The sequence below is a fragment of the Rhinopithecus roxellana genome, chromosome 9 (genome assembly GCF_007565055.1).
Source record: "Rhinopithecus roxellana isolate Shanxi Qingling chromosome 9, ASM756505v1, whole genome shotgun sequence".
Lineage (NCBI taxonomy): Eukaryota > Metazoa > Chordata > Mammalia > Primates > Cercopithecidae > Rhinopithecus > Rhinopithecus roxellana.
In genome coordinates this window covers 90085038-90100076 of record NC_044557.1, presented here as the reverse complement: position 1 = coordinate 90100076, position 15039 = coordinate 90085038, and the positions used below count along the sequence as shown (strand labels likewise).

Sequence of the window (15039 nt, the reverse complement as noted above, 5' to 3'; positions counted from 1 at the left end):
CAAGGGCATATGTGTGTGTATCTTTGTGCAGAGTACATGTTGAATAATGCATGGACACTACAAAATATGTAAGATTCTTATACTGAGGAAAATTAGTAAGAATTAGTAATAGTTGCAAAAGGACTCTGAGAAAGCTTCAAAAAATATCTTCTTTACAATTTTTTTGACAGAGGTGGTCAAAAATGCCATCAATGGTTTATGTTCCACTTCCATAGTCTTACAATTTTTGCTGGGAGCAGATACCCAGCCAGGATATACAAGTGCCACACCAGTTTATATCTAGGTGGGGTCCTATTACTGAGAAGGTCCTATGACCAAGAGAAGGTAGGAAAAAGTCATATGAGCCACTTCCAGGCTAAACCACTTTCTGTAGCATTCTTCACATCCTGTCTCTCCCATCCTGACTACTCGATTCCCAGAGTGTCTGTGGAAGCCATGTGGTGAATGAAGATGAGAAACTCTTTGTTATCTACTTCCCTAATTGATTGGATTGGATGGAATTCCTTCATCTACTCATCCTACTACTGGACATTATTTAAGCAAGAAATACCCTTGTGCTTATGGCAAATGACTGCAAACTTGAGGTTTACTGTTTTAGCAGTAGGGGTTCCCTAACGAATACGCCCTGTATCAAGTGTTTTCTATGTGCCAGTCTCTGTGCTAACGTTAAAGATACTCAAGTAAAACGGTCTCTAAGCTTGGAAAAAGTAGATATGTAACTGATAACAATGTGAAGTGCAACTGAGCACCATGATGATCTACACACTGAGCCTTTCAGAGCTGAGAATATGGGGCTGTCATCTTCTGTATTTTGTAAATGATGAACTTGTTTCTTTTCATGGTAAAGGTGCTTCTCTAGATATTCCATAGGTGGGGTTGCAACATAATAATGGCTGTCTCCAAATATGGCAGGCCGTCGGAATCTCTTGAAAAGACCTTTCCTTTATTTTTTTAAGTGAATATTTTTTGGATCTATTTTGCATAAGTATTATTCTCTAAGTATGAGTTTGGACCAAGCATGTTTATGGACACCATCCAGGTGATGTGGACGATTGGCTAAGTTTAGGAACCACTTATTCAGGTGACCTTTAAAATGTATACTAAATGTGCAATCCCAAATGGCTATTCGTCAGCTTCCTCCATCTTCAAGCTGCCACTAAGCCCACTGCCTTCTCACTTTTAGGAGATAACCTTGCCTTTTACTTCATGGAGAAAATTGGATCCATCTAAAAATAATGATTCCATCTTTTCCCTACCAAGCCTTCAGCTTGTACTTATATACTCTGCTTTCACTCCTGTTAACAAGGTTGAACTGTTCCTACACTGTTGACTCTTCCTACTCAAACAAACACTGTCTGTGTTTATGTGTGTGTATATATATATGCGTGTGTATATATATATGCGTGTGTATATATATTCTGTGATAGCTTCTGTCTTTTAAGAAATAAACCTAGCTAATTCCCTTCTCTACTCATTTTAAGTTTTCTTTTTTAACAAAGCTATGGAAAACGTCGTAAATATTTGATTACTCTACACCTTCTGTCTTTTTTTTTTTTTTTTTAACTCTTCCCATTCAGGCTTTTATATCGTAGTTTCTTTGATTTTGCTCTTGGCATGCTCTCCAAAGACCTTAACCCTACCAGTTCCCTGCTTCTCTGTCCTCTGATGATCAGGCATCTCCACAGCATTTGACATTGCAGATCTCCTTCTGTTTGAAATATCTTTTCTACTTGGGTTCTGGGATGCCAGTCCTTCTGGATCTCCTCCCACTTTATTGCCCAGTCCTGTTTACCCCTGCCCATCTTTCTTGCCTTGTCTCTCATTACATGATTCCACATACACCACACAGCAGCTCTACCAGATGACATAACCATTCTCTGACACTCTTTGTTCTATAGTCAGCCCAAGTGCTCATCTGTTTTTCTCAAACCCAAAAGGGCCTTCCCTTTGAGACAGACATTCATATCCTTTGCAATAGGTCTATAAGGGTGGAAATTGCTTGATTATGGACCAAGGTATGGAGTTGGGGAACAGATAATAATTCCTCCTCAAACATGGATGCACTGGCTCACTGAAACAGGTCTTCCAATGTTCTCATTATCATTGTTTTTCTCTATAAAAAGAAACACTAATAGCTAAGCTTTCTGTGTATTTGGCATGTGCAGTACAAGTAGGCTATTCTTCTCCCTTCCACATGCCTATTTTTGTATTTTATTTTATGTAGGAGTGATGGAATATTCTTTTGGGAATGGGCAGAAAGTAACAGAAAACTCAACTTATTTCCACAATTGGGATTAAGACATATTGAGTCTATCTGGCAGACTTCGAGTGAATAGAAAACCCTGAGAAAGAATTAAGTCTAAGGAATGCTAAAATGTTCAGATTTCCGAGTGACACCAGAGATTTGGAGGGGAAACCTGATGCCAGGGACAGAGTGAGGCTGACGCCTCAGTCTTTTCCAAACTAGAAACTAAAGAAGCTGATGATTGGCCCTGAGGATAAATAGTAATATGCAAATTAAGCAAATTTACTTTTTAATTCTTTCAGCAAATGTATATTAAGAACCTAGTATTGGAATGTGCAATTCTGGCCTTTGAAATATGTCAAGAAATAAAAGGAATTCTTGCTCACTTGCTGCTTATGTTTTAGCAAAGGAAGACAGAAAACAAATAATATATTTAACATGAGGCATATTACTTATCAGATGGTGATAAATGATGTGAAAAAGAAAAATTAGAATAGCATAAAGGGCATGAAGTCGGGCTGCAGTTTCAAAAAGGATAATCGGGGTGAGATAATAATCTTTGAACTATTACCTCATCATTTCAGGCTATGGAATACCAGCAATATTTTTGCACAAGTACACACTTCTTCATATAGGCATTAAAAGATAATCAAATAGCGCTTTGCAATATTCCAAGACAAAGATGATCTATTGAAGACATATACCTAAACTTAGTGATATCTTGAAAAGCAAGCAAGCATGCTATGGAACCAGATGAAAAGAATTTGGCTCAGAGGAAAGGGAGCTTTCCTTTTCCTTACAGTGTTTTATTTATTTGTCATGACACTTGAGGTGTGAACACATCTGTGGTCTAAATTATCAGCTTTGAAGTAATGGGAGGTCTTAGATTGATATGGGTAATTGAGTAGACACAATTCCAGCTTTGAGTTAAGCAATTTCAACCCTGGCTTAGATGAGAGTTTACTCAGCAAAACAATTGGGGTAGTGGCATTAGCAAACCCTAGACTTGGCAGATCCTCAGAAAATAACAATACCAGTGTTACTGAGAATCAATAGGGAATGGAGCATATATGCTTTTGATTTACTAAAGAATATAAAGCATGGGAAAGAATAGATTCATGAGAACTTTGTGAGATGCTCAGAAATACTTTCAGAGTCATGGTGTTTGACTATGAATAGTGTCAACTTTACCTGGCTATAATTGAGTTTAATTAGACTATAACATATTTCGTTCTCAGTGTCAAGTGTGGTTTAATGATACCTCATTTACAGATACCTAGGCACACTCATAAATCTGGAAGTGACATTCTTCAAGTTCTGGGTTTAAATGCCTGCAAAGGAGTCTTAGTGATGTATATATCATTAAGTAAACATATGTTAAGTATCTTCTACATTCCATTTATTAAGCAAACAGAGGTTTAATAAATGTTTATCATCTTCAACTTTCCAGTATCCAGTATTCTTCTAGTATCACCTAGTTTTGTTTTTGAAAAATAGGATTTCTCACATTGTGTGTAATCCTGGTGGGAGAAAATGCCTAGCTCCTACTGCCAAAGTTTCTGAGAGCCCACTCCCTTCTCCTTGCACCAGGTGAAACCTGGATTGTGCTGTTATGGTGACCCAGTGGCATCCAAAATGTCATTCTCTCCAGAGTGTTAGAAATTGAAGCCATTGATGCACGGACATGAAAAACAAATGTAATAAATGCAACAGTGTAGACACTTCCTGCTTTACAACCAACTCTGTGTTTCTTAAGACCTCACCATCTCTGTGACTTTATTCCTCTATGTTCCCAATAGCCTGGGGAGATAACTGACATACAGCTTCCAAGGGGCTAATGGGCTCTTGTTTGGCATAACTATTTTTCATCATCTGGTATCTTATTCTTAAAATTTATATTCAATAATCATTTTAAGGACTTACTTGGTCCGTAAGACCCTACTTAGGGTCAAGCAATGTCCAGGTAACTTAGGACACACTAAACTTCTTAAGGAATTATACCCACTCTCAGGAAGCTTACAGTCTAAGGCTAGGGATTATACATTTGCAAAAGCAACAATTGTGACAGTCGCATATTAAGAGGTGGTCAGGAAGAGAGTACTGTGAAAAACCATAGATGTAAAAAAATATTAAAGTATGAGGATCAGGGAAAACGTTGTTGCAGAATTTTGAGATGCTTTTGGAATGGTTTAGTCCTATGGCAATGGGAGAGGGAGCACCAGCAAGAACGATAAAATCAGCCAATGCTGTATGCACGTATATCCCTGCCACTGTATTATTGGCATTGCACTCTGTACACACTGACTTTTTTCTTCAACCCAGCCATGAGAAAATATTTCTTATCACTTTAAATAAATTAAAATATAATTTCTAAAGTCACAATGTTGTCCCTTAGTGTAAGACATACAGCAATACTTTGAATATGAACCAAAAAATAACATATAACTCTTTTAAAGGCAGAAATTCAGACAAAAATAAGTAGTTTATGGAGCCAATCCAGAAAAATAAAGAAGAGCCCTGACTGTGTCTACAGAGGAGGGTTTTTTTGTAAATGAACAATGGAGAAACAGAACTAGCCACTTGGAAGGAGTCTAGGGCCTAACATTTATGGGAAGGATATTATGGGAAACATTGCATTAAGTTCCCTTTAAAACCTGAAGATGGATCTGCTCTTGCAATGAATACCACTTTTTTTCCCTCTCTTTTTGGAGAAAACAAGAGCAATTAATATTCTCTGATGATGGGCTATTTTTCTAACATAAGTCGTATTAAGATATATGTGCCATTGCTGAGAAGACAAATTATACACTTTGCAATAAGGGAGGATAACAGGTAAAGTTTGCAACATGCCAGTGAAAACCCTCTCTATTTCAGAAAATAATGTGTTCAGTTTAATTAGAGAATATAGTAAAATAGGTATCTTAGTGTTCGAATAACCTCAAAAAGTTATGAATGGAGGTTTTTGTGGCACATTATTTCTGCTCCATATGGGAAAATAAAGAAATTAGAACATTTTACGTTTTGGAAGCCTTTGTGTGTTTGAATCCTTGGATTTGGGCTGAGAGTTACAGGCAAACTCATAAGTATTCACCCATTTAAAGAAGTAGGTGAGGCCAAGTGAGGATGCAGGATTCTACCCATGTTTGAAATAATTTCCTCCTTGCCAAAGTAATAAAATAAAAGCAGGAAATAGCTGAGTATTGCTTAATAGAACTATGCATATATAAAAGGAACAGTAAAAGCCTTTTGACAGTTTCCTATATCTTACTATCCCATAACTCACTCTTAATTGCATTTAAAATAATAAAAATGAAGCCTTATCCAGAGAAAGAACTCATGTCTATTTTTGCAAAGATTCTGTAGTTGGTGAATCTTATGTCAAGGGAGTGGAGGCGGTTCTGTAGAATTGTATATATTCTTCTTTAATGTCTATGGCAGTTGTTTATATTCGGTAAAGTTCTGCAGGTAGGTCCGGAATGACTCAGGAAGTTGCGAGCAGCACATCACCTGTGCAGAATAAGCTCAAAGTGTCCTTCCAAGAAGTCAGTCATTCACGAATACACTCCAAGGCAGAGTGTCCCCTGAGGCCTTCTATTCTGTGTAGGATCTTGTCAGTTCTGTTCATAAAAGACAAGCCAGATAAGAAACTGACCTGTGGAGATGCGGAATATCTCCTTCATTTTCTTTCTGGATGAAATAAAGGGATAGTCATTTTGTGTCCAGAATGATTAGAGTTATTGGAAGCTCATGAGTCAGAGAACCTCCTTTAAGAAACGGTTCTTTGAAGTGACTAGGAGCTTTTACTTCTCCCTCATCACCTGCCCTCCCATTGAACTGGGAGCATTTGGGAAACTTCCTGATGTCCTGCTCCCTCTGAGGACCTTGTCCAATCGTATGTAGCCTCTTTTGCTAGACATCAAGATGAAAAATGGTAATTGTTCTGCTATTGAAAACGTAGTCACTTCAAATATTTATGATAATCATTTGTAGTGAATATTGTAAGTATCCCTCCAGAGATGGACTAGAGACCATAATCTAAGATTATGTGATGGAGAGAGAGACTAGCTTTCCAGAGAGAGAAAAATTAAGCAGAAATCATAGTAATTTATGCTCTATAAGAATGATAGTTCACATTGAGATTTCACATGTATTTTTTGATCCCTCTTACCAGTACAGGGTAAGTCAATCTAAGATTATTTTCTCAATTGTACAGCTATACCTCAGAGAGGTTAACAGGTTTCTATAAGGTTACACAGTCAATTGGCAGTGAAACTAGAAAAGAAAAGACATCTCCTGGTCCAAACCCTGTGATTTTCTGCTACCAGTCAATAACAGTGAAACAAATGGAACACTGTTTTGTTGTTACCGTTGTTCTGTTTTTGCTATTATGGAGAAAGACAAGTTATGTATTTTCTAATTAAATTAACGCCACTTAGAGATAATTTGTATATTACTTACATTCTTAAGGTTTGACATTAAAATTCCAGAATTTGAATTTCAGAGTGTATTACCTATTAGCTGTGAAAACCTGGAACATTTAAAACAATTCGCTAAGCCTCACTTGTCTTAGTTATAAAATAGGGATAGCCATGGTATCTACCTCATAAGATCATTGCACATTAAACTGAATTTAAAAATGTGTATAAGGCACAAAAGAGTCTTCAGTAAAAGCTGGCAGTGAAATGGTTGTGATGTTGATAGTAATAGTGCTGGTGAAGGTCATAACAGTGGTGAAAATGGTGATGGTTGTGGTAATGACGATGAGGGTGGTAGTGATGGTTGTAACAGTGGTGTTGGTGATGTAATGGTAGTGGTGATTGTGATGGTGGTAGTGGTAATGGAGATAATGATGGGATAGTGGTGGTGATGGTTGTGATGGTGGTGATGGTGATGTAATGGTGGTGACTGTGATGGTGGTAGTGGTAATGGAGATAATGATGGGATAGTGGTGGTGATGGTTGTGATGGTGGTGGTGGTGGTGGTGATGTAATGGTAGTGGTGACTGTGATGGTGGTAGTGGTAACGGAGATAATGATGGGATAGTGGTGGTGATGGTAGTGGTGATGGTGGTGATGGCAATGGTGGTGGTGGTGACGATGTTGCTCATGATAGTGGTGGTGGTGATGGTGGTCATTATGGTGGTGGCAGTGATGGTGGTGGTTGTGTTAATGGTAGTGCCAGTAATAGCAGAAGCAATAGAATTTCAAAGGAGTGAAAAGTAATATATTGAGAGAAAACATGCCTAACTTTATGTTAAGCTTAGCAAGACTCTTAGTGTTCCCCTTATTGCAAATTGTTCTTCTCTGTGAACTGTGATCTATAGACAAAAAGAACCTAAGTTTATGAGGCCGTACAAACAAATTTTTCAGTTCTCATTGGGCCATTCCACTCATGATGGGCTGTTGTTGTTAGTTTTGTGCTGAGCATTAGAGGGTGAGGATAATTTCATATTTGTCCTTGATCTTTTCTATCATAACAGCTCATGGATAAATAATCAATCTGAGGGTTTTATCAACTACTAAGTATGTTCATGGTGATTTCTTTTGAGAACCATGAAAATTTCTACTGGGAGAGTTTGTAGCCCTAGTTGACTCACTGCAGTAGATTATATTGTTTACCAAATATCCTAGCTCTGCCTCTGTGATATATCTTCCTGCAAGGTGTTTTTTCTTCCCCATCCTGTTGGTTTTATGATGGTCATAGGTTGTGCATTGAACAATTAAATGTGAGCAGAAGTGACATGTGTCCTCATCTTTTTCCTCTCTGCCACAGGAGCAGCCATATTTCACATAAAGATTTTCCCATCAACCCTGTCCTGTTTTGAAGACTCTATGAAACAGAGATGAGGCTGAACTATGATATGTAAGTAGCATGACTGAAAAATAAATCTTGTTTATTCTGGAGTTGTTGGTACAATATAATTTAGCTGACAGATACATCACATTGCCTAATAAACTATTTAGTTGCAGACCATGTTTTTTGTTTTTGTTTTTTGAGATGAAGTCTTGCACTTTTGCTCAGGCTGGAGTGCAGTGGCGCGATCTTGGCTCACTGCAACCTCCACCTCCCAGGTTCATGCCATTCTCCTGCCTCAGCCTCCCAAGTAGCTGCGACTACAGGCACCCGCCAGCACGCCTTGATAATTTTTTATATTTTTACTACAGATGGGGTTTCACCATGTTGGCCAGGCTGGTCTCAAACTCCTGACCTCAGGTGATCCACCCACCTCAGCTTTCCAAAGTGCTGGGATTACAGGTGTGAGCCACCGCACCCGGCCAGACCATGTTTTAATTATCATTAAATCCATATTGTCTACTACAATGCCTAGAATATACTAGGTGCTCAATAAAAAATATTATTAAATGAGAAGTGAAAGCAACATATCCATTTATTAATATTACCTTAGTTTGAAAATCCATAAGTATATCTGCATTTTGAAAAATTACTAAGCTTTACCCTCTAATTTTCTACAAATAATGGTAAATAACACAAGACTTTATATGGCCAACATTTAATACATACATATTGATTTTCTAAAGACATCCATTTCTTTACCTTCCTGTTTCTCATAGCATCTGTTAATGTATCCCAATGGACTCGAAATTTCTCAAGCAAAGGAATCATTTTGTTTTCTTATTTATTCCCTGAAATCTAGGTTATTCCTGTCACATTTGCCACACATATATGCATTTAATATATACTTGTAAAATGACTGACAAAATGAGTGGTTACAAAGAAATATATTTCCCATGGGTATATTTCAGGCTGACAGTCATGAAGTTATCCAGATACAGGCGGGCATTTTTATCTCACATGGTACCCTTTTGTCCACCTTAACCAAGCTAACCAACGATCAAATATTTATTTCATAGTGTCAGTTGTGTTCATAATATTGAGGATTGATTGATTGTGGTTTTAGTAATAAAGTGTACCATGTAGGACATAGAAGAATTAGATAATCTTGGCTGGAAAAATGTTGTTGTTGCTTGTTGTTGTTGTTGTATGTATATGTATGTTTCTTTCTACTTGATTGATAAACATTTCCCAAAATGGGAAATTGCAATTGATGTAGTTTTGATGATTAACCTCTGCTAAATTTAATTATATGAAATGCCAGTTATGAGTGAATTTACTCACATTTATAAAACTTGTGGGGTCCATATGGGTGAACAGATTGCTTTATTCACATGTTGTCCCATGTGGGGGTTATAGCCAAAGATAAATATCCCTACCTTTCTGTCCTTGATGCCAGCAAGAATCAGCTTGCAGCAGTCAGTGCTTGTGGTAATTTGGAGCGAAGCATATGAACATCAATTACTAAGATGTACCTGGCCTGGACAATGAATTGCCTCTAACTTGCCCCTTTGCCTGCTGCCTCTCTAATCTTTCTTCATTTTACTGCCAGATTCAAATTTCCAAATCACCATTTTTATCAGGTTATTTCCCGCCTTCAATAGCTTCACTTTGCTACAAAAATCCAAGCACCTTGGACCGATATTCAAGGTCTTCTGCTAATCTCGTCTCACTTCAACTACTCTTCCAGGCTGAATCATTACCTCTTACCTGCGTGGATGTAGAGTTGCAGCTGAACTTGATCATTCAATATCTTCTTTACTCCTGATTCTTTTCTGCCTCCTCTTACTTGCTCAAGTCATTATCTCTGTTTAGAAAGCACTTTCCATATTCTTCACAGTCATTTGGTTGGTACGTATTTATTGAGTATTGGACTATGGGGTCAGGTCTTGTCCTCTCCACCAGTGATACAGCAATTAAAACAGCCTAGGGACCTGTTCTCTTGAAGCTTAAGAAACAACATATTATATTTCAAAAATCTTTATAAATTTCTTCATTGGAATATTTAATCTTACAGTTTATTTGACTGAAATAATTCTCTCCTTCTTCTAAAAATTTTAGTGCTTACTATATCTCCCTAATTGTTTGTGCCTGTCTGTTCTCTGTACTTTGATAACAAGCTCCTGGCAAGGACAACCATATACATACTCCTGTGTATTTCCACACTCAAGCCTGGTTCCTGGAACGCGGAACATATCAAAAACATTTGTTCTTATTATTTTTAAAATGATTGAAAAAAGGAACCAATACCAGACATATTTTGAGTGTTTACTATGTACCAAGAATTGTGCATTATACTTAAAATATATCATCTCTCACCTCCACAAAAGCCTGACATGGTACCTGCATTTCTTACAACTTTCTTAATCAGAAACTGTTAATGGAAAGTTAAGACAGGTAGTATGTAATTTGTTGAAAGAATGGAACATTTTTAAATTAAACAGTACTTAGTTCCTCTCTTTAACATAGAGCTAATCTGTGACCAGACGCTGCCCTTACGGAGTCAATTGTATTCATGATGATGTATTTGACCCTAGTTTTATTGATTTAGTGGATAATGTAGAGTAATGTAGGCTAATTCTGATTTGAGAGAATTTTGGCTACACAGTTATTATGGCTGAAGTGGGATCAAACTCAGTTCTATTTTATGGCAGAGTACACACATTTTTTTTTTTTTTTCTGTACTACTCTGCTGAATAAGTGAAATAGTGGAAAAGTACTCAGAGGTATCCACTGCAGTAGAGGCTGTTGGTACCTTGTCCATAACCCCTAGGCAGCACCTCTAAACTCTAAAGCCTCTTTATCCCATATAAAGATGGGGATTTTATCTGGCCGTGACAGCAATGACAAGTCACATTTGTTGGAGGATTACTGTCTTCAAGATACATCCTCAACCACTACAAGGCAAGGAATTAATGTATAAATGCCCTAGTGCCCTCCTGCCTTGGTGGGGATAATGAAGAAGTATGTTGTACACTGTATCCTTCATTTATTTAGTGAAATTAGACTCTGGTATCCTATAGGAGTAACTTGCTTGATAATGCACACTGTATTGAATTGTTTTGCTTCCCTATGTAACTTTTTGACTCCCTACCAGTATTCTTGGGATTCCTCCCAACCTCCACAACCAAAAACTTGTACTATTTGCACTCCAGGTCTTGTCTAGATCTGCTTCTGGGACAACCCAGACCAAAACACCTTTCTGATTTCTAGTTGTCAGTGGCTGTCTTGTCACCCCAGCCTGCTTTCTGCTAACAGAATCCCTGTCTGCTGCTCATTTTAGGATCCAGAGGTCTGTCACCAATGAGTTTGCTACTGCTTGGCTCTAGTTTTTAGCTCTCAGCCAATGGGTAGTGATGTAAGAAGTTTATTTCCTACTCATGGCTATGATTTTGGAAATGTTTGCCACCATCCTCCTAAGGTCAGTTGTACCAGGCTGTATTGAGCTTCGGAGAACCCACAGGCGCCTGGCGAGGCAGACTACTTTTCTGGCCACCTTTCTTACATGTGGCCAGCCTGCCTCCTTCCCAGGGCCATAATTTTATTTTCTCAATTCTGTTCTCTCTCTCTCTTTCTTTTTAAAATACAAACAATTTTTATTTGACAATTTTTAAAATGAAAAATTTTAAGACAAGAATGGGAGAAGGGGATGAAAATACTAAGCAATTAACATAAAAATCTGTAAAAAAAATACTCAATATATGACAAACAGAACTAATCAGTAAAGACAGAGCACTTAACACACACTGTATAAAAAACATGGAAATCACAGGAAGAAAGAATTCAAAGCTGTTGAAACTGGAGACTGAATTGGGATGAGCTGTCACTGTTCTTTATTATCTTACTTTTCGTATTATTTAATTTACTTAAAAAACATGTGTATGTATACATTTAATAAAATTTCTATAAAGTAGTTGTTAAGAAATCAAACCTCTTATATTTATTTATTTATTTTATTTTATTTTATTTTTTTTTGAAATGAAAGGCCTCACATATTTATTACTGAACCCAGCCAACCAATGCATTCATAATAGATTCAGAGAGGAAAATACGTCGAACTCTCCAGAGAGTGGTGACATTTTCAGTTTGATATGGTAATGTGATCATGACCTTCAGACAGCACAAATATATGTGCCATCTCATGTGCAATTCCTTATAGACCCAGCTTGGTTCTTCTCCAATGTCTCCTTTTGGAGTTGTACCTTATTTTATTTCCAGTTTTCATCCGAATCCACTGGGGAATGGGACGATTTTGCTTTTGTTTCTTGGCCAGGAATCGCTTAATCCTGGAAGTCTTGTGAGAAGACATGGTGAGAAGACGAGGCAAGAACACACCACGATGGTGGAGAAACTCTTATATTTATTAAATGATTATCCTATTTGACTAAGAAGTAGCCTGTATTAAATTTAAGGTGTTTACATGTTTATACACATAAAAATTCACACACAGACACACACACACTTTAAATTTTTTAAAAAGTAAATTATATACTTTTTTAAAAAAGTCATAGATTCAGGCCTAAAAATGCTCCTTAAAGAGATCAGAATTGTGTGCAAATTCTGAATTGTGTGCAAAAAAAGTATATAATTTATTTTAAAAACATTTAAAACTCTGCTTTTTTGTTTATATCTCTGTCTCTGTGTTGCCCAGGCTGGAATGCACCCTATCTTGGCTCACTGCAATCTCCACCTCCTGGGTTCAAGTGATTCTCTTGCCTCAGCCATCTGAGTAGCTGGGATTTACAGGCATATGCCACCACCACACATGGCTAATTTTTGTATTTTTAGTAGAGGTGAGTTTTGCCATGTTGGCCAGGCTGGGCTTAGATTCTCGGCCTCAAGTGACCCACTTGCCTCAGCCTCCCAAAGTGCTGGAATTGCAGGCATGAGCCACCATGCCTAGTCAGTAATCCTATGACTTTTTGATGAGGAGACTTAACCCTGACCCTCCCAGGCCTTTGCTGGGGAATCTGAGCCTGCTTCTGTCTTTCCAAGTATTACCTTGGTCAGACTTAAAGATTCTGTGAGGGAATAGAGAAAGTCACATCCAAACCTAACTTACAGAATGGAATCCAAAAATGTGTTCTCTGGGTAGAAGAGCTTGCCATTACCTTGCCTTGGTGTCTTGGTCTCCACCACTTATAAATATGAGTCATTTTTTTCTGTTTAGTTTATTTTTGCTGACCTCTTCTCTGATGAATATTATGTACCTCATTTCACTTGATACTAATTAGCTTGCTCTTTGCTCTGCGAGGCAATATAATAAGATGTTTTGCAATCAGATTTGAGCTTAAATTTTATTTATTTCCCTTATCAGATATTTGACCTTGAGCAAGCAACTTAGACGTTTGGATCTCCAGTTGCTTTATAGCATATTGGAGGTAGCTTCAAAAACCCTAAAGTGCATTGTAAGGATAAGGAATCTATTTTGCACAATTTTGTTAAACTTGTTGAATATTTAGTAATTGGGAGCTGTTGTTTAGTTATATGTCTGTTTCTGGCATTTCAGTTTTGATTTTTGCTTTATATTTGAGCATTTTTTAATAATACAGAGAGACTCGAATCTTTCCTTGGTAGTAATAAGAACTTAGGTTTTAGATCAACATTCGTGGAAGACGTAAGTGAGACCCTAGCTTGGAGCAGCCTTGAGATGATTTCAGAGGTCAGAAGCACAATCATATTCACCTTTGACACAGCTGAAGAGTGAGTAATGACTGACTTAAGGTGCCTTGCTGAGAGGCCATCATAAAAATTACGGAGTTGTCAGTGGCAGTGATTTGGGTTACATCTTTACTTTGGTCATTGTTTATTGTGCCAACCTTGTGTGATCTTCAGATACTCAGTTGGAAGCATCCATCATCTGACATCATCTGACATCATTCCGTGCTATGAAAGCATGTAATCTGGTACCCTCATCCTGTCCCTGAACACTGAGACTCAATTTTTTTCCCCAGAAAACAAATTGTATTTTTGTACCATAGCACTGGATACTTTATTTTTAATTATAAAGTTTTCTAAAAGATTAAAATCCTACTTGCAAAATGTATTAGCAAGGGATTTGGAGGAAATGACTTTACTTTGAATATCTTTTTATTTTTTATTTTTTGCATTGAATGTCTTTTCTGCCTCTCACTCACTGCATAACTTTAGCAGTTCACTTACCCCCTTAGTTTCTATTCCCTCAACTATGGTACTTGTTTTGCATATGATATAGGATTATTATGAGTCACAAATGGAGCATTCATGACAAAAGCACTTTGTGAACTATAGTCACAATAAGACAAGGAACAGAAAGAGAAGGTGGAAGAAAATAATGAGGAGGGACATGAATAAGACTGACAAATTTCAGGTTCCTCCCTTTTCAGTGTTCTTTTAACTTTAAGACTCAACTAACTTCCATCAAAGAGGTAGATAGTTTATTTAATTTTTAGATTTACCTTGTACAAATTTCAAATTTTCTATGTCTACTTCTACTGCAACTGGATTTAAAGAAAGCAGCACAGGTGTAGAATTTCTTCCTACTCCGTGTGTCCTGTAGATTCATTGTTGCTCCTAGCTAAAAATAAGTTCCATTTACATTTTGTATGAAGAAAAGTAAGAATAATACTCTAGAAAGCAATTGATAGATGATTCTACTTGAAGTAGCAGTCTTCTAAGCAGACAGTAATGGATACCGTTAAATGAGTAGAAGCTCTCATTATTGTCATCAGCGCCAGTTCGAAATCAGATTGTGAAAAATGTGATTTAGCTAAAATGCACAGGAGTAATGTCAGAATATCTGAGATGTAAGACCAAGCCCCTAAAGTTGGTATGAACTTGATTTTGAGTCACCCTCTATCATTGATATAAAATTATGTCTGGGAATCTAAGAGAAAAGCCCATCCAAGAGTACAGGGGCAAGGTTTGGGATTACTAGGTCAATGTATGTAGATGAATATTTT

The 15039-nt window shown here is 37.2% G+C and overlaps 1 pseudogene across 1 annotated transcript; it reads right to left on the bottom strand.

Moving 5' to 3' along the window:
• Positions 1-12076: 12076 nt before the first annotated feature.
• Positions 12077-12407, bottom strand: LOC115899683 (annotated as a pseudogene). Its single transcript, XR_004059306.1, has one exon. The product of XR_004059306.1 is annotated as a 60S ribosomal protein L39 pseudogene (transcript).
• Positions 12408-15039: the final 2632 nt, after the last annotated feature.